Source organism: Anser cygnoides, chromosome 2 (assembly GCF_040182565.1).
Source record: "Anser cygnoides isolate HZ-2024a breed goose chromosome 2, Taihu_goose_T2T_genome, whole genome shotgun sequence".
NCBI classification, from domain to species: domain Eukaryota; kingdom Metazoa; phylum Chordata; class Aves; order Anseriformes; family Anatidae; genus Anser; species Anser cygnoides.
Window position 1 is genome coordinate 159,950,599 of NC_089874.1, and position 18,290 is coordinate 159,968,888.

General features: G+C 51.0%; 1 protein-coding gene and 1 long non-coding RNA gene across 3 annotated transcripts in view; one reads left to right on the forward strand and one right to left on the reverse strand.

The window, feature by feature from the left end:
- Nucleotides 1-1,780, reverse strand: part of PTP4A3 (protein tyrosine phosphatase 4A3) — a 36,847-nt gene extending 35,067 nt beyond the window's left edge. The window contains exon 1 of the mRNA XM_066990785.1: nucleotides 1,616-1,780. The gene's annotated coding sequence lies outside the window, so the exon portion shown is untranslated. The remainder of the gene's footprint in view (nucleotides 1-1,615) is intronic.
- Nucleotides 1,781-5,493: 3,713 nt separating this feature from the next.
- LOC106042182 (uncharacterized) lies at nucleotides 5,494-15,502 on the forward strand. 2 transcript variants are annotated; one of them, XR_010828845.1, is made up of 4 exons: nucleotides 5,494-7,600; nucleotides 7,965-8,166; nucleotides 8,604-8,818; nucleotides 9,542-15,502. It is a non-coding gene; the product is annotated as an uncharacterized lncRNA (long non-coding RNA). The 2 variants fall into 2 exon arrangements; XR_001210954.3 differs by having other exon boundaries at nucleotides 5,494-7,508.
- Nucleotides 15,503-18,290: the final 2,788 nt, after the last annotated feature.

Genomic DNA, 18,290 nt, shown 5'->3' on the forward strand with positions numbered 1-18,290 from the left:
CCCATCCAAGCCTTCCTGAGATGCAAATGCGCATGCTGCACCTCCAGAGGTGGGACAACCCAACGCCCACGTGGTGCCCAGAAACAAGTCCCACACTCCCAACCCCAAAATTTGCCATTTTCTTCCCCAACAGCACATTATAGATAAACCCCCGTGGTTTTTTTGTTTTGTTTTGTTTTGTTTGTTTGTCTTCTCCACTGACACTACAAAAACACGTTACGCCCCCGATGCTAAACCTGCACTTCCCTACGGCGTGGCAACGCGCATCTATTTAAGACGAAACCCAAACCGTAATTAAGGTTATTGATAGGAGCCTGTGTTTACTGCCGGCTATTTTAATACCAAGCGCCGCTGGATTTCAAGGCGCAGATTTCCAGCGCTCGCAAGGGATGATTAAGCTGGAAATGGGCCTAAATGCGGCTTTTTTTTTGATGGCTTTACAGGCACAATGCAAAGAAATGCACTTTGCAGAGGATGCTTCTCGCCAGGGACCGGGAGCCGGCGCGTGATTTTCAGTCACCGAGGCGCACGTAAAAAATGAAATTAAAGCAGTGATAGAGAAAGGAGGGTGGAGGAGCCAACCTCCAGAGGTCCCCTCCCAACCTTTACGCACGCTGTTATTCCCCGAAAGGTTTCGCCTTTTGCCAGCGGAGCCAACGGGGCCGAAAACTCGCGGGGCTCCGGTGACACGGCTATTTTGGGCCTCCCCGAGGGAGCGCAGGGCATTCCCCGAAGGGTAAAAGTCGCTTCCTCCACCTGCCCTGGTGCCACGTGTGACGGTCCCTGCTGGGATCTGACGTCCCCCCGTGCCAGGGACTTGGCTGAGGTACCGGGCTGCTGGCACGGCCAGCACCTGGGCTGTTAACTCTGAAGCCTACTGACAACGCGAGATGAAGCTCCTGCCTGTATTCAGGTATCTGTGCTGGATGCTGGTGGGGGTACAAAGTCCCCAGCTTTACGTACACCCGCCGGTGTTTCAGAGCTCGCTATTATCAATGATCCGACCAAAAAATATATATATAATCCGATCAAAAACAGCAAATATAGCCCCGGCGTGCAAGGCTTAAGAGCACCGTGCAACGTTGCTTGCCCTCCCATGCAAGGCTTATCGCACCGCGCAAGGCTCTGAGCACCGTGCAAGCCTTACTGCGCCGTGCCCCCCAACCTCCCCCCCCAAATTTCCAGGCCCCCCGCACCGTGCAGCACCACCCCCCCCCCAATAACACCAGCCTCCCACGGCGCAGGGCTCATTGCACCACGCCAGGCTTATTGCACCGTGCCGAGCACCGTGCGGGGCTCATCGCACCGTGCGAACCCTCTTGCCCCGTGCCCCCCAACACCCCCCCCCGCCCCCCAAAATTTCCAGGACCCCCGCACCGTGCAGCACCCCCCCCCCCCCCTCCCACCGCCCCCTCCTGGCTCTCACCGTACCCACAGCGCCTCCCACGCGTGGAACGACCCCGCGCTGCCCCCGTGCCCCCCCAAAAAACCCCATTCCCCCCCCTTTAACCCCATTCCCCCCCCTTTAACCCCATTTCCCCCCCTTTAACCCCATTCCACCCCCCCCAAACCCCCTTCCTCTCCCTCCCCGCCGCCCGGTTCTCCCGGTACCGACCTGCTCGCCGGCTCCGGCAGCTCCGGCAGCGCCTCCCGGCTCGGCCCCACGCCGCCCTCGCCGCCCCCCGCCCGCACATGCGGCCCCCGCCGGTCCCGGACCCGCTCCCGGCGCCGCTCCCGGTCCCGAGGCCGCCGCCGCCGCCGCTCCGCTCCCGTCCCGCGCGCGCGCCGCCGCCGCCGCTTTGGCCACGCCCCCTCCCGCTTGGCCACGCCCCCTCCCTCCCCCCCGCGCTCTCCCTCGTCACGTGGCGGCGGCGGCGGCGGGGGGGGGGGGGGGGCTGAGGAGGGAGGGGGCGTGGCTTTTGGCGTGAGGGGGCGTGGTTACGGGGGGTGGGCGGGGCTTGTGGGTGGGCGGGGCCAGTTGAGGGGAGGGAGGGAGGGAGGCGGGGGGAGGGAGGCCTGTCGCCCTCTTTTTGCCCCTTTTTCCCTTTTTTTCCGCATTTATTGCTGATTTCTCGCGGGCTTCTCCTGGCAGGGCTCCTTGTGGAGATGCCGAGGGCGTCACAGGCGTTGAAGGAGTGGGGTCGTGGGGCTTTTTGGGGGTTCAAAAGGCCTCGTGCACAAATAGGCGCTGGAGGTGGATATTGGGAGAGCCTCCAACATGCTCCCGTTTCAAGGCTGTGTTTTCCCCAAGGGATGTTCAGGCCCTCAGGGGCACTAAGCCTGTGTCCAGAACCACCTCACAAAGCTGGGTATTTTCTGAGAACCCACCTTGTTAAAAGGGTCAGGAGGCCACAGCCTCTGCTTATCCTCCAGCAGAACCTGCGGACGTCTGATGCTCAGTGTTTCCATAAGAAAAAAAAAAAAAAAGAGATGAAAATAAAGATTTTGAATTTCTTAAAACGTCACACACACACACAGAATTAGTAAAGAGAAGTCAGTTTTACCAGTCTTAATGTAATGAGTCTTCGTATCTGGGTAAGCAGAGAAAATGGGTCTTTTGCTAAATTTTTGACTCTCTTGGTGAATTTCAGAGGATGTTAGAGACGTTCAGTCCTGGTAAGCTTGAAAACAGGCAGCTGGATAAAAGGGCCATCCACCTGCACGCCGAAATCCTGCCTTTCCCTCTCCAGGGAGAGGCACAGCATCAGCCTAACCTCGATGAGACAGCAGCGAACTCACACCTTGCAGTGGAGCCCTGCAGAAAACAGAAACAAAACCGTGACTTCCCTTGCTGCCAACATTTAGGTTTTGCTCTTTGACTCCCCGCTGTGCTTTCTAAGCGAGAAGAAGATCTGTTCTTCACGTCAGTTTGTTCAATGAAATACTTGGAGCACGTCTTTTTGGGGTGCTAAAATCAGTCCAGCAGAGCTTAGCAAAAGCTCTGGAGGGCCACAGCTGTGCTGGGGCTGCTGATGTAGGACTGACTAAAAACCCACCTGCAAATGCTTTCTTTAAAAGCAAAAAACTGAAAACTGGAAAAAAAAAACCACAAAACACTCAAAACCAAAAAAAAAAAAAAAAAAGAACAAAGAAAAGCAACTTTGCAGCTGCTTTACTTGGGTGTTTTTGGTGAAATCCTTTCTGGTTGAAGCAGCACAACCGTTTTTCCTTCCCTGGGGTTTCCCAGGCGTGATGGGGAGCTGCGTTAGGCTCTGTGGGAACGTGTTTGTTTTTCTGTATCCTTTACTGTGTGTGAATATAAAAAATTGACTGGAGGAACACCTTCAGGTCTCCTGGCGAGCCTGAGTCCATCTTCAGCCAAACCCTGCCTTGTTCTCAATAATACTTTAGAAAAAAACAGGCAGAGAGAAATGTTTCCACAATCAGGTCACTGCCTTAAGAGGATCACATAGGCTTCACGTTAGCTGTAATTTCCTGAATTTGAATGGATTTGCAGCACAAATATCGACAATATCCTGTGCGTGGTAGCATCCTTGAGCATGTTTTTCAGTGTAAGGCACTGAAAAGCAAGGTGGAAGGATTGTAACCTCTGTGCGGGTACTAATCCCAGGGGGCAGCAGCCATACACCTGTTTTTTCTGAGTTTCTGTAATTTTCTTTTTTCCCTAGTCCTTCCCTATCCCTTCTGTCGTTTCCATTTCAGCCAAATGCAGCTTTCTTTGAGCCAGGATGCTCTAACACCGAACTGATGGAAAAAATTACTCTCCTTTTTGCCACCTGCAGAGAATATTTCTTGTAGTTGCTGGAGGAAAGGAGCAGAAAAATGATAATTCTCATTTGGGAAGGCTGCAGGAGAAACCACTCCACCGGGGTAGGAAGTGAAACACGGATTCCTGGTATGTTGGTGTTAATGCTTCAACACAGATCACTCCTTCTTCCCATCCACTAATTAATTAAACTGAACAAGTCCTCCACCGAGTAGAGCAGGTAGTTTTCAGCTCCTTTGGCGGAGCAGTTACCACATCGTGTTCCTCTGGGATTTCAACAGCTGGATGAGGTTTCTGGTTAGCATTCCTGACAGACGTCACGTTCACCTGCAGCCTGGCTTTCTCCAGCTTGCACAGCTCCTGGAAGCTGCTGGGCAGTGACTAGTAAATACTTCTTCTTTCTGGGAGAGCTGAGAAAGTTTAGGAAAAAGAAAAAAAAAAGCAAACGTTCTGATTCAGATTTTTTTTTTTTAAATTAAGTTAGCTTTTCCTCCAGGAGAGGCCGAAAATGGAGCATTGGCCTCTTCCTGAAGAGTCACTGGACCAACACTTGGACTTCACTTGAAGGCACTGACTAATTGAGTTGCATTCAGCCCAGGAGCGAAACTGAAGTTCACTCATACGTGCTAACGCCTTTCTTGTTCCCACACTCATCAAAACCTCGCTTGCATACTTCACGGCTTCCCTGGGTATTATTAATAGCCGACGAAGCCTTCAGACCAGAAAGAGCTGGGCCCAGACTCTACGAGGTTGTATTTGCATGGACGAGAGATGGGGAAGCTGTACAGGGATCATCGCTGAGTAGCAGTAACAGAAAACCATTTGACTTTTATGAATTGATGGCTGTCCTGGTGATGCTACGTGCTATGGTCCTCAAGCTTTGTCCTTTTTTATTGCAGATGGTGTAGTGGCCCTTCGATTTAAGGAGGTTGGTGGGAGGCAGCTGGTTGCTCCATCCATGCCCCACTTCATCTGGCACTTGGAAACGTTGGTACGTGCCGCAAGAGCCTTGCTCACTGCCAGAAATTACCTGCAGCCAACCTCATGGACCTATTCAGAGCCTTCCTTCTCCTCATTAAAGGACATAGTTGCATAATTTTCCTTGTGTGATAAGCAGCAGGGCCTACTTTCTGTCTCACACCCAGACATCCAGACTTAGCCAGCCCTAAGGAAAGGACTATTCTGCGTAACCAGCTCTACCTGGGAGTGCAGACACATCCTAAGGGCACGATACTATCGGTGCGGAGGGGAGAGGGTGTGCCCTGGGCATCCGGCAGAGACGAGCTCTGCGGCTGGTGCCGAGACGGCGACTGGAAGAAAGAGAAAAAGATGGAGCTCAGAAATGTCTTTGTGCCTCGGAGGAGTTTCCTCCTTGGTCCCGTGAGAAAAAAAAAAAATAATAATAACAGTGCTTCATTTTTTTTTTTGGTTGGGGTGAATGGGGAGGATTTTCAAAAGACGCTTCCGGAAGTTGACCGAGGGACTTGTTCACCTTAGTCTTAACATCGATGGTGAAGTGTCTGGATTACCAGATGAACCGCAAATAACTTAATCTGGCACCATTCAAAGCCAGCAGAGTCCTGGGGCTGTACGTGGTGTAGATTCCTGCCCTGGGCTCTAATTCCTTCTCCTACAAGATCTGTAGGATCTCACTTGGCTAGGCACACGTTCACCCCTTCGCGGATGCTCTTAGTCTAGACGAAAGCACCTTGCTGTGGTTCAGCTTAGACCTCTTTGGCGATAAATTAGGTGAAACCCAGAACTTTGGTACAAAAATCCAGCACCTGGGGCAGGATCTGGCCTTCCTGAGGGGGTTTGGCTGCGCTCGGTGAGGGATGTGAAGGAAACTCGTGGCTCCTGGGGTGGCGGAGGCAGGGGAGGGATGAATCAGTTTGCAGTTGCGAGTGTGGGAGCTGTTTTTCCCTTGCAGAAGTGCCTCTGTGGCAATCCACCACAGGTCTGCACTGTTCCAGGAAAAAAAAAAAAAAAAAAAGGCGACTGGTTTTTAAGCTTAAACTGGAGAAGTTCCTGCTTTCGGTCCTGGCGGGCCTTGCTTTGATACCGGCGGTGGCAGCAGGGAGACCAGGCCTCCCACAAACTTCCTTTCCATTTCACAGAAAGTGGGGGCAGGCAGAGGTTAAGGGGCTTTCCCAGGGCCGTGTAGGAAATCAGTAGGGCAGCAGGCTGGTCATTAGGACATCCTTTCTCCAGAATATAAAAAAAAAAAAAAAAAAAAAGGCTGGGCCTGAAGAAGGTTGTGGGACCATCCCATCTCCTCAGGCACTCGGCCTGGCAGCAGGATTATCGCATACTTCCCGTGCCTCCGCTGCCAGAGGTGAATGGGAAAGGGGGTGTGGGGGAAACGAGCCGGTTGCTGTTAATTCAGTTGAGCTTGACTGGACATGCACAAGCAATCCGGAGAAGGAAATAATTCTAGTTCTGTCTGGTTCAGCAGAAACTCCACCCACTGAAGCTTTCCGGCAGGAAATCGAGTTACAAACATTACATGATCTGAGCAAATTCTCATACACTGAGCCTGCCCTGGGGACAGGACACTTTTGCTGGCTGCTCATTGAGGCTGAAGTTTTAGATATCTTAACCCTTTCTGGAGGAACGTCACAGTTTCTTGCGCTGGGCAGGCTGGGGAGTGAGAAGAAAAATGGTTTTGTGATTTTTGGGGTCACGCTTTGGCAGCAAAGAAGTCCCGAAAGCTGTCTTTATGTGGAGGGAAGAAGGGGAGGGCTGGGAACTCTTTCTTCTACTTGCTTTTCCTACTGAAAAATTGAGCTCTGTCAACAATATGTTTCCTGGAACACCCTAAAGATGACCAAAAAACGTGTGGTTTCTGGCACCAGCCTGACCATGCAAGTGAAACCTCTCAATGGAGAAAGGAACCAAATGGGACTTGGACTGTTTCACACCCATTGTTTTCTGTTAGCAGAAAGGCCTGAAAGACAGTAGGAGAAAAGCTGCCATGGTAAAAAAAATTGGGCACCTACAGCTTCCGTGAAGGGTTAAGATAAATTGCAACCTGCACGTTTAAATGATATAACGAGCCTTAAGGAAGTAAACCTTGACTCTTGCTAGCAGCCCTGAGAGTTAAAATGAAAAAGCATAAGGAGGGAGCCTTTCTTTTTGCCTCCTGGGAAGCCAAAAAAAAAAATGCAGCACGGCTCTTCTTTTTCCCTTTATGCAATTACCAGCAGAGCAGACGAATGTGTGACGGTGAGAAAGGAGGAAAGGTGGGAGCTGCCTGCAGTGACAGCAAGGCTGCTTTTTGCCTGCTGGCCTTTTGGGGAGGACTTGCAGCCTCTCGATGTGACGCTGGAGGGTGGAAGGTGGGGATGGCCCCTGCCAGCATCGCTTTCCGCCCGAGCACGCCGTGTGCCGTGCCGCAGATTTCCTTTTTGTTCGCCTGAGGAGCGGAGCATCTCCTGATGAAGGTCACAGCTTTGATCCCCACGGCTTGCTCTCGTGTTTATGGATGGCCATTATTAGTAACAGAGGCTAGGGCCTGCACTTCTCCGCGCCTGCCCTTGGCTGGCTGCAAGGAAGCAGGGGCAGGATAACAAAAGAAAGTATAAATAGAGCCTTTTTAAAAGCCTGTTAAATAGAAATAGACTTTTGGGGAGGAGGGAGAGAGAATGAGGCGTGTTACCATAGTAACTGCCAATGGTTTATTTAAAAAGGGCAAAGAAACAAACACCACAAAAAGGCGAAGCCGAGAGGAGCTGGAGATTTGCAGGAGGAATCTGTCGGGGCGCAGACACCGAGGGGCCAGGTAAGAGCAGCGAGCTTCTGCCAAAGCCGTGCTGAAAAAACGCATCCCACTTCACCTTTAGCAAAGCAGTCTGGAAAATGTTACTTTGAAAGGTGTGTTTTCTGTTTTTTTTTTTTTTTTTTTGGGGGGGGGGGGGGGGGGGCTGGAGGATGGGAAAATGCATGAGAAGAAATGTCAGACGGGTAAGATCATCAGGGGCAAAGGGCCCTTACCTCTGCCCAGCCTGGACCCCATGGGGGCAAAGCCCAACTCACGCTTTTGGTCAGCTCCATGTTACGGAAATAGCAGAGGATGTTCCCTTTTTATTATTATTATTCCCACAGGTCCAGAACCAAATTCAGCCTTGACATAGGTAGATCTGCCAAGTAGGCACTACTGTGGTTTTGATCCTGCTCCTCCATCTGGATCAAAGATTTTGAAGGTTTTCCTTTTCTCTCTTGCATTTCTGGCTCCAAGGTCAGGTTGTTGCAGCAGGCAAGAGCGTTCAGGCTTCCTCACTCATTCCTCCATGCTCCGAGACTTTAAAGAAAGGTCAAAATAAGCTTTAATCATAGGATTGGTGACATTTGGTGGTGGAAGAGACCATCTGCAGGAGAACTGGAGGTCAGAGCCATGCGGTCACGCCATCCTTCTGGATCTGCTTTTTCCAGCTGCAGAGGTGAGGGCCACATTTTTTGCTTTTGTGCCATGCGTCAGAGATGTAAATTTCTGGGAGTGGGAACATCTTCCTGCTTGCTCCAACAGCACTAATCAAACTGGGAACCTGGGCAGAGAGGGCTTTCAGGGGCTCCCACAATGTCTGCTACTAAAACCAGGACCCGAATGTCTTTTTCTTTATGCAGACTGTGCTTTGACACCGGCAGCACTAGAATCATCTTTATTGCTTTTTTTTTTTTTTTTTTTATTTTTCCCTGCAGCAAAGCTCTCACCGGGTCAGGAGCTGATACAAAAGCTGAAAATGCCAGCAGCTGTGGTGGCCAAGGGTGCTGGCTGCCTTCCCTTATCCTGTCTGCTGTCTTGCTTTCCCCTCAGATGTGTATTTCATAGGTAAAGCAGCTGACTGCAATGATTTTCGTTCATTCCCCTGTTGCCCAGGAGGCTGCATCCTGCTTGAAGACCGCCTTGTGCTAAATTCTGCCTATTCACGGGACAGGAAGATGCTTTCTGCCCCAGAGAGCTCGTAACACAAGAAAAGAAACAGCAGATGGAAAAGCAGGTGTGATGGTGCCCAGCAGCACCGCGATGGGACCCTTCCACTCTCAGCGTTAAAGGCTCGAAGACCAGAAGCGACTCGAAAGTCCCCGCATTTGGTTTGTCTTTTGCTGTTTTGTTTTGAATCTTGTAGTTTCTAAATCAGTGTAAGGATTTCCCAGTGCCTGACTCATGACTTTGAAAACCTCAGGGCTGGTACTACTGAAAGGGTTCAAATGGCAGAGAAGCCACAAAGAGAGAACGAGCTGCCCTGTGAGGCGAGCTCAGAATTGCGAAAAAATGCTACTTTCTTCAAAAAAACCACACCAGCAGCTTTATCAGGGAAAGGGAAACAATTGCAAAGAGCCTCCAGCCTCTCTGCAGACACCACGGGCTTCCCCATCTTATTTGGCTCCGGGACACAATTTAAAACAATACTGCCTGTATTCATATAAAGGGAGGGAGACTGTCGCACCGAGAGGGCTACAGATCTTTAAAATCCCTGGCGTACGAGCTGAAAGCCCCATTTCTCCCTAGAGCAATCCAAAAAAATTGTTCGCTTTCCTTCTCCGACACCTCTCTGCTCGCTGCGTGCAGTGCGGCGGTGGCGTGACAGCTCCCGCTGGTCCCCGGGATGAAGCTGGATGCACAGCCTGAAAGGCTGATGGCTCTTTGAGCCCATTAGCACGGGCGTGTTGGCCAGGGCAAGGGAATGATTTCATCCAGAAAGGGCCCTAGGTTACCTCACTCAAGCCGATTTTTTTTTTTGTGCAAAACCAAACCTGCGGGTGGCGTGTTTATTTTTAGCTTTTGAACCAAATTCTCTCCTTTTTCTCCCCCAGAGCAAGAGGCGAATCAGAACCCGACAGCTCCCGCTGTCTCCGTTTCCCTGACCCTATGGAGAGTCATCCCACGTGCCCACCCAGGCATGAGAAATTCAGGGTGAGCATTTTCGGAAGGTTTCACACAGTCTTTGATGTCTCCTAGCCTGGGAAATCGGTTCCCCTTCTGCTTCCCAGCATGGAAGGTCTCCCTGTGGTATCTGCAAGAGATAATGCTCCCTTTCACTGTCTGAGCTCTGGGCCAGCCTGACTCTTTGCCTCTCCTCTCCGGGGCTGCAGAAGGGACGTTTCCCTCCAGATATTGCAGAAGGGCCCTTTAGGAGAGGCTGCTCCGCCTGCAGAGCCGGGCAGTCCGAGCTGCTCCTCTCCATTCTCACAGAGATTGAGTTATGCCAGGCTTTGACCTAAGTGAAACTGCTGACGGTCACAGGGATTTGACTAATCTCCTTAGTTCGCTGTGAAATTTGCTATTCCTTTTAGGGAATAGATTTTTATTTTTTTTTATGATTTTTTTTTTCCCTTTGGGCTAACTCACAATGTAAAAATAAACCGAAGCCCACGGTGGGAGATTAATTTCCTCCCGAACTCAGGAAGGGCAGGCAGTCAACGCAAGATCCTCCTGGCCCATCCCAGGAGGATGCTGCTCCTGGATTCATTCCTGGAGACAGCTGCTGTCCGACCTTGCCGTAAGACTTCCTTCCCCAGCGCTCTCCTCCTGGCCCTGCTGTAGCCCCTTGGGGTCTGAGTGCAGCCCGTGGGCACAGCCCAAGCCTTTTCCTTCCCTCCTTTGCTCTGCCGTGCCTCAAATTCCTCTGCAAGCAACGCTTCTGGGGGTGGGAAGCTGAAATGATGAGGTCCTTGTTCCTACTCCTCTATGATCTACTTCCCAGGGATCCATCCTTCAGGGGCTGAGGAATGATTTACCTCCATCCACGTGCCTTGTGGTGCTGTAGGATCCTCTCAGGGGAATTGGGTCCTTTCGGGGGGGAAAAACCCACTCCTGTGGTTCTCCTTATCACTTTAGCTGCCCTCAAGCTCCTGTCCTCCCCGGAGCACAGGAGGATTTGCACCGCGCTCGCGATACCTCTTTTAGTTAACCAGCCTTACCCCGTCTTTCCTGGCTCTCCAACCCTTCCTGTCCCAAATGACATTTCAGGGCAGATTCCTTATGTATTCTAAACTCCTCAAACACCCCCGAAACCAGCTGTGCATTGTGCCTTTGCACCTGAAATACTGCAGAAACAGCAGAACACCTTCCACATGGAACTTTGCACTTGGTCTTTGTGACAAAGAAGCCTCTGTAGGCTCCCCGGTGCCTATAGTTGCTGCACAATGCTGGCATTTCTCAAATAATAAAGGACGGGTTGCTCACACAAATGCCAGAGCTGGGCTCATTTTTGCTGTGCTCCAGGGGTGCCTGTTTCTAGACATTCCCATGAATTAAGCTGAGCAAGCTGGCAGGGGAGGAACGGTCTCTGAATGTTGGCATGAAAAGCCCAACCACAAATTCGACTGTCATTGTCCTCCTGCTTTGAAAGCTTTAAGCCCTTCAATTAAGGAGAAATGACAATACCCAGAGTGGGATTCCTTTGCTCTTAGTTTGGTACCTAAAAGTGAGATGTCTGACTTGAGACGAACTAGTCACCGTCGGCTCCCTTTATTTCCGATGCAGAGGAATAGGAAGAACCAGAGCGTGATTCAATCCTCAACAGTATCTGAGAGAGGTCAGATGAATCACAGGCTATAAAAGAAGCCGGAGTCGTGTGGCCAGGCATAAAAGACTGCACTTTAGGTGCATAAACTTAACAGAGATGAATTCCTCTCCTGTGACTCAAGTGGTCGATCACACGATGCCGTGACAGGCTGACCATGCTGAGTAATGCTGCTCTGATTTCATGACTCGCCTTCATCCCTGACTCTTTTTCCTGCCAGTGTGAAGGTGCAGCACGGTGCTATTGACTCATTTCCTAGCTCTCAATGGCAGGACTATGCGAGGTATTATCTAGCTGGCCACCGAGCATGTGCTTGACTTCTGGAGGAGCATTTGTGGCCTTACCTCATGCTTCCATCTTGCTGTCCTTCCTGTCCTCCAAGACAAGGCATCTTTGAATTAATGGAGGTGCTAACGGGCAAAACAGCTCAACTCTGTGATGCTGAGAGGTCATGATGTGATGCTTGAGAGCTCATGCTGACCAGGGAAGCTGGAGAAGAGGGCTTGGGAGAGGAGCAAGGAGGGGAACGCAGTGGCGATGAGACTGCGAATTTGAGTCCTTTCAAAGACAGAAATCATCTAGCACAAGGTAACGAGAAAATCCTAGAATCAGGGGAAACGGGACTGAAAGGTAGACTTGTAGAGATTGTGTAATCTATCCCGGCACAAGAGGCCGTGTCCAAGGGTCGGGTCGGGTCGGGTCGGGTCAGGTCTATTGTATTCTATTCTATTCTATTCTATTCTGTTCTGTTCTGTTCTGTTCTGTTCTGTTCTGTTCTATTCTAGAGATGAGATGATTTTGCTAGAAGGGTGTAGAGACTCTCCTGCATTTTTCCTGATGTTTTGGATCCGTGTCCAGTGGTTCACGTGGTTTGTTGTGCAACGAGCAGCTTTAAGGCTGGGGATTTTCTTCTCCCAGTGCATTACTAGAAGTTTTTCGAAAGCTTTCCCTAGAATTCCCTGGCTAGGTTATCCCTAGAAACTTCCAGCTGGGAAATGGGACTAATAAGCAGTCGGGCCCTCCTCCTCTGAACCTCAAGGGCACGTCATTGACGCCACACTGCCCTAGGACCCTCCTTCACCAGTGGGAATCTGTTTCTTGTTCCCCGTGATATGTGACAGTCGTCTGAATTTGAGAGCTGAAATAGATGTGCCAGACCGTGACGGGGAAAAGCGCCTTGGGCAGGGCAGATGGGAGGGAACCAGCAGGGAGCAGAGTCACAGGACGGCTCGTGGCCATGTCTTTACCTTTCTTGCTTCTTTTAACAGGCGGGGAGGGAGGGCCATTGGCCAGGGCTGTGCTTCTTCTGAGCTGAGGACACAGAGAAACTATGCACATGGGGATGCACGTGAAGCTAAGACCAGTGTGCAGAGCGGGCACACGATGGTGCTTGCCGTAGAGGAGAGGGCAGCAGAGCCTGGCTAGGTGATGGTAGTGCTAGGTAGCACCATCAAGGATGAGAAGACAGCTGTGCGACCAGTACTAATGCTGACTGCTGGGCTCAAATTCAGATGTAATGCACTCAGCAAGCAGCCTCTGGGAGGATGGGGATCCCTTGGTGCTGAGCAGTACACAGAATTTCAGGTGGGATTGGAGTTGACCTCTTGAGTTGCTATAAGTCCTGTTCTGGCTGGTGCTGACACTCTTAATGGCAACATTTAAGCATCTGAGATGCACCCGAGCTGCTTTGCCCATGCTCTGGGCCAGATCCTGCCCAGAAGCCCTAAAGTCATCTGGCTTTGAGTGCTCAGTGCTGCAACAGGGCTTGCTGGGCTAAAATGCTGCTACACCCATCCCCTGGGAGAGGTCCTCAAAAAAAAAAAAAAAGAGACTTGTTTCTCTTGCAAAGCCTGAGAGACCTTGAATACTTTAAATCACATTAGCTATTCGTACAGCAATAATTAAATAATGCCGAATGCTCCAGAGGGATGTGCTCGGTAGCTCCGTGACCTTACTGCCAGAAGCTGTCCCCTCCTTTCTGCGTGTAAACACCCAAGGGTGTTGCTCCAATTAACCTCTGAGCTCCTGAACAGATCCCCATAATCCTAAAGAGATTTTCCTGCCAATCTGGTGGAGGCTTATGGGAAGGAGCAGAGCCTCAAGTCGGTTGGGGTGGGAACAAGTCCTTTCCATTTCCTCATTCCTCATAGCTTCGAGGTATTGCGTGTTTGGTCTTAGCCTCCCTTGTGCGGTGCCTTAGCCCGTGGTGATGGCTGAACTTTATTCTGACATACGCGAGGGGTGAGAGGAGCATTATTCATCCCTACATGCCGTGCCTGCTGTGGGCACACCTTGTTTGGTTAGTGGGTGCTGAAGGCGAGCGTCAGGGAAGGGATTTCGGTTCTGGAGGATAGGGTCAGCCTCGCCTGAACTGTTTTGTGGTTTCACTTCAGTCACCTGAAATACACACTGCTCTTGGGCTGCTGAGACACCAAGCGTATTGAGAAGCCAAGCCCTTTTACCCTGTCTCATGGTAGGCAGCAAAAGGATTGAGGTTCTCTGGAGGTCTGGTCCCCGTGTCCAAGCGCTTTGGAGTCCACGGGCTGTGGGCATCGAAATCCTGCTCCAAATGTCCTCGTCCCACACCACTGCAATCTGCATGGCTATTGCCGGGGCTGCTTTGGTGTCCGAGGGCGAGCAGGATTTGGCCCGCGGGGAAAGCAGAGAAAACCATCTCCACCTGGAGGCGTCAGGCCGGGTGGAGGAATTAATCTGGCAGGAGAATTGCCCTGGCGGGTCAGGCAGGGAGGCGCACGGGGAGGGTTGGATCGGTTCAGACCACGCTCTCGTGTGTTTGCGTCTCCCCTCAGTTCCCACGCCTCTGCACTTCCTTGTTTAGCCCAGGCCCGGAAGCAAAACTGCTGAAATGCGAGGAGGAAAGTCATTCTCATGGTGTTTCCAGCTCAAGCCGAACCAGGAGGGAGAGAGGAAATCCCATGAGAAAGCCTCGCAGATTGCCAGCCCGCTCCCGCTCGGGGCCGCGGAGCTCTCCTGGTGTCTCCTCCGAGCCCCTGGGGCCCGGGCTCTCGCCGTGCTTCCAGGAGCATGGAAATCCCACAGCACCAGAGCGACACTGATACTGGGGGCCAGAAGCTTCCAGCAGTCCCGTGGAGCTTCTCTTTTCTCTGCTCCAGCCTGGAGACAGAGAAGAGCAGTGTGGGTTTGCTGCTTGTTCCCACCACGGATGAAGGTGATGAGGGTGACTTCTGCAGACCAGCGGTCTTCCTATTGATGGCCAGGGGAGACGGAGCTCCTTCTTTTGGGCACTTCATGCTCAGGCAGGGTATTCAGGAGATAACCAGGGATTTTGAGTGGGAAAGCAAGCTCAGAATGGGCACCAGTAGCACCAGTATCCTTAGGCGGCTCCACATTTCCTCATGCGAGGCATGAGATCCACCAGCAAAAGAAGTTGAATTTGGGCACTGAGGTTGGCACCACGGTGACGCCCCACCAGTTGCAGATGCCCCGTCAGCTCTACGACGCAGATGAGCCCACCAGACTGCGTGGGAGAGGAAGGTATCAGGGGTTAGGATGGGTGCTGCAGCCAGGCATCACCAAACATCACGTTAGGATGTGGTGGAAGCAAGAAGCACCTCCTGGTACCTGGCTGCTGCCTGCTGATGCCACGCATCTGAGCTCTGGGATCCGCTCTGAGCAGCGCTCCCCCACCTAACACAACCCTAATGAGTGGCTGGTCCCATTCATCCTGATGTCCTTGCCAGCAGACCGTGTTAAAACGAAAAGCATTTTCCTCACCTATTTACTCTTACATTTATCAGCCCTTGCTGCCACTGAACGATGGTGGTAATTAGGAGTTTGCTGCGTCCCCAGCTTTTGTTCCGCAGCGCAGCCGATGCAGCAGCAATTAATCTCCCGGCAAGCACAGAGGAGGTGAATACGGCAGCGCTGGGGCCAGAGATAATCTTGGGATAATTTATAATTGCAAAGCCATGCCCGGAGCGGGAGAGACCTCTGGGAGTTGCTTTGCTTTTTGGTTCAGAGAGGAGGCTGACTGACAGAGGGCTGGCGCTGGCCGGCTTATTTGTCCCGTCGTTTGCATTGGAACCCTTCCACCTTCTGGCACTGAGGGCTTTGGGATGGATTTTTTCTCCCTTCAGAAGAGCTGAGCAGCCTGAAGCAGGTCTCGGCTGAAGGGTGGGTGGAATGCAAGCTCTGATTCCTCCCTGTCGTGACTGGGAACAATTTGCCACAAAAGAGAAAAAAATAAAAAGAAAAAAAGAAAAAAAAACACCCAAGGAGATGGGGATCGTGCTTTCTATCTTACAGATCCTTAAAGAAGCTCCAGGAGTGATGCTCTGCCTCTTTTTTTTTTTTTTTTTTTTTTTTTTGTATAAGGACCCTAGGGAGCCAACTTTTAAATATCGGTGCTTCAGCTGAACGTGTTTGGAATCCCCCCGAGGCCCCAGCTCTCTGGCACACCACCAGGTACCAGGCAGCTGATGCACACACACCCCACAGATCTGGACCCGCAGCTCCTCCACTGCACTCGTACGTCCCCTGCACCTCTGCCCAGTCTTTGTGGGAACAGTTTCCCTCCCAGGAGGATGGGGTATGAGCTTGGCTTGGAAGCACCAAAGAAATCCAAGGTTCCTGGTTCTCCAGCAGGAAGGACACGAGTCATTCCCAGCGTGGAAAAAGTACCGTAACCTATTCCCACTGCTTTTTCCCTCCCTGGGGGCTGACTTTGCAAGCACCAATGGAAATCTCTGGAGGGTAGACAGGAAACTTCTGGTAATCCTCATCCAAATTTTCTTAACCTCCAAGAGAAGTGCTTCTTCTGCATCACACCTCCAAGCTGGACCTGGGTGGTCTTGGGAGAGCAGGCAGTGTCCATAGGCACCCACTTAGCCTTGTCCCTTATTTTCCTTTAATTTTTTAACTGTTGGGGAAGGGGGCTTCCAAGAGCATCTTGGAGGGGTGGGTAAGAAACGGGAGGGTGCTCTGCTGGCAGTCATCATGACCCATCACAGCTGAGAGCCCCAATTCTGCCCAGGCATCAGTACCCACAGCCACTATGGGTTGACCAAGTCCTGAGCTTGAAAGCAGGATTTGGCTCACGTGCTTTCCCTCTGGGACGTGGAAAACCTTTGTCAGATGCGAGTCCACTGTACAGGTGTGAAATGAATTATCTGTTCCATTTCCCTGGAGTAGATAAGCATCGCTGGCTATTTTTGAACCCACTGATGAAGACATTTAGACCCGACAATGTTATGGGCCAGAGCCAAAACTACGTGAGCCAGTGGTGAAGCTCGTGATGTGTTGTGTGCTTAAGGTTAAGGGTTTCCTTAGGGTCTGATGGGCTTAGGAATGAGACCCCAGCACCCTCTGAGGGCAGTGCTAATGTTTAGCATAGGATCAAACAGGGTTTTGGGCAGTTTTTTCCGAGTAACGGGGCAGTTTCATGCTTAGGATGAGGGATGGTGAGGCACAGTGCCATTAAGATGAGGTGTCCAAGTACAGTAAAATGAGATTAACAGAGCCAGCAGGGGAAAGACAGTAGGAAACATATAGCTCTACAAAGAAGAAGCAAGAAGCTGGGACAGGCAATCAAATGACCTCTTTACAAATAAATGGTAGGTACCAAAGAGGTGGGTCTGGTCAAGAAGAAACTTTCACATCCATCAAATTCTTTGTGAGGGTCCTTCTGGAAGGGAGAGAAGCAGCAGCTGCCATGTGCCTTGGCTCCTGCAAGGCTTTCATCCCTGATTTTCTCCCAAACCATCTAAAATGTATGGCTCGGATGCTTGTTAACGTGGCCTCCTAGAGGGGAAGGGAAAGGTGAGCGTGGCTCTGCAGGGTGGATGAACTAAGAGAGGAGGCTTATTTGATCTGCAGAACGTGACGAAGACCGCGAATGGCACTGGAGGATGAAGCTGGGATGTAGGGCGGCTTCATCTTAGGGGAGGAATAGCCAAAAAGAAAGTAGAGTGAGCTTCAGCTGGGAGAGACACGGGGTGGAATAAGGCAGCAGCAGCTGCACAAATACAGAATGGGGAACAACCGGTTTGGGCAATGGGTTACCAGGCGAATGTGAGTCAGGAAATCCACCCGCTTCTAGAGGGAGCAGAGAGCACGCTGAGAGGTGTAAACAAGCACATAGCCCGGCCTGAAAGTCAAAGTTACGTGCTTGGAAGTGGGGCAGTGTATTTTTGTCACCGTGCTCTAAGTCAGGAAAAGAATGATAGAAAGAGCTGGGAAATCTAACGTAGGAGGAAAAGCTTGCAGAACTGGGGTTTTTAGCTTAAGAAGGAGAAGCCCAGTCCCCCTGGGTTATCACAGAGGTCTTCGTGATGTAAGAATTCACTGTAACAGAAAAAGAAATGTTGGCACAGCCTGCTGAATTTCTCTTACAAATACATCCTGAATTCTCCTGAGATTAAATATGGCTCAGTTAATAGGAGAGGCCATTCTTCTGGGAACCAGCATCACATACAGATAACTAATGATTACGAACGCTGCAGGATATGAGAGCCTGAGCAAAGTTTTTGACTGCGAGGTGCTCCAGCAACTCTTAACTCACTGTGGACATCTGGGATTTGATAAAGCCGTTGCCAAAAAGGAGTGCGGAGATGTACTAATTATATAGACTACAGTGCAGCAACGATGCCAGCATAACTCTTATTCCTGCCTATATTCAGTATGATATTCATTGTCAGCTGAAATCTCTTGGGAACTTTGCTCTTTTCTTTTTATTGAGCCTGGCTGTTTAATGGCTATTAAAACCGAGCGGTATTATTCATTCTGAAATAGCATGTCCAGCAAATGAAGTTATATTTTTCTTTCGCTCTTAAATCCAGTCTGTTACAGATTAATTTGCAGTTCCTAATGGCTCGAGCAGCATGAGGTAATATTTCAGGAGATGGGTTGTTTTTCTGCCTGTCTGTGCCCCTGCAGATGTGAACAGATAAATCAGGGTGTGGAGTATCTGTCCTCGCTGAACGAGTCAAATGGTGAGGACAGGGAGTGCTCCTCCAGCGAACGTTGAGCCATGCTTCCCTTTAGATATGATGAGGGCA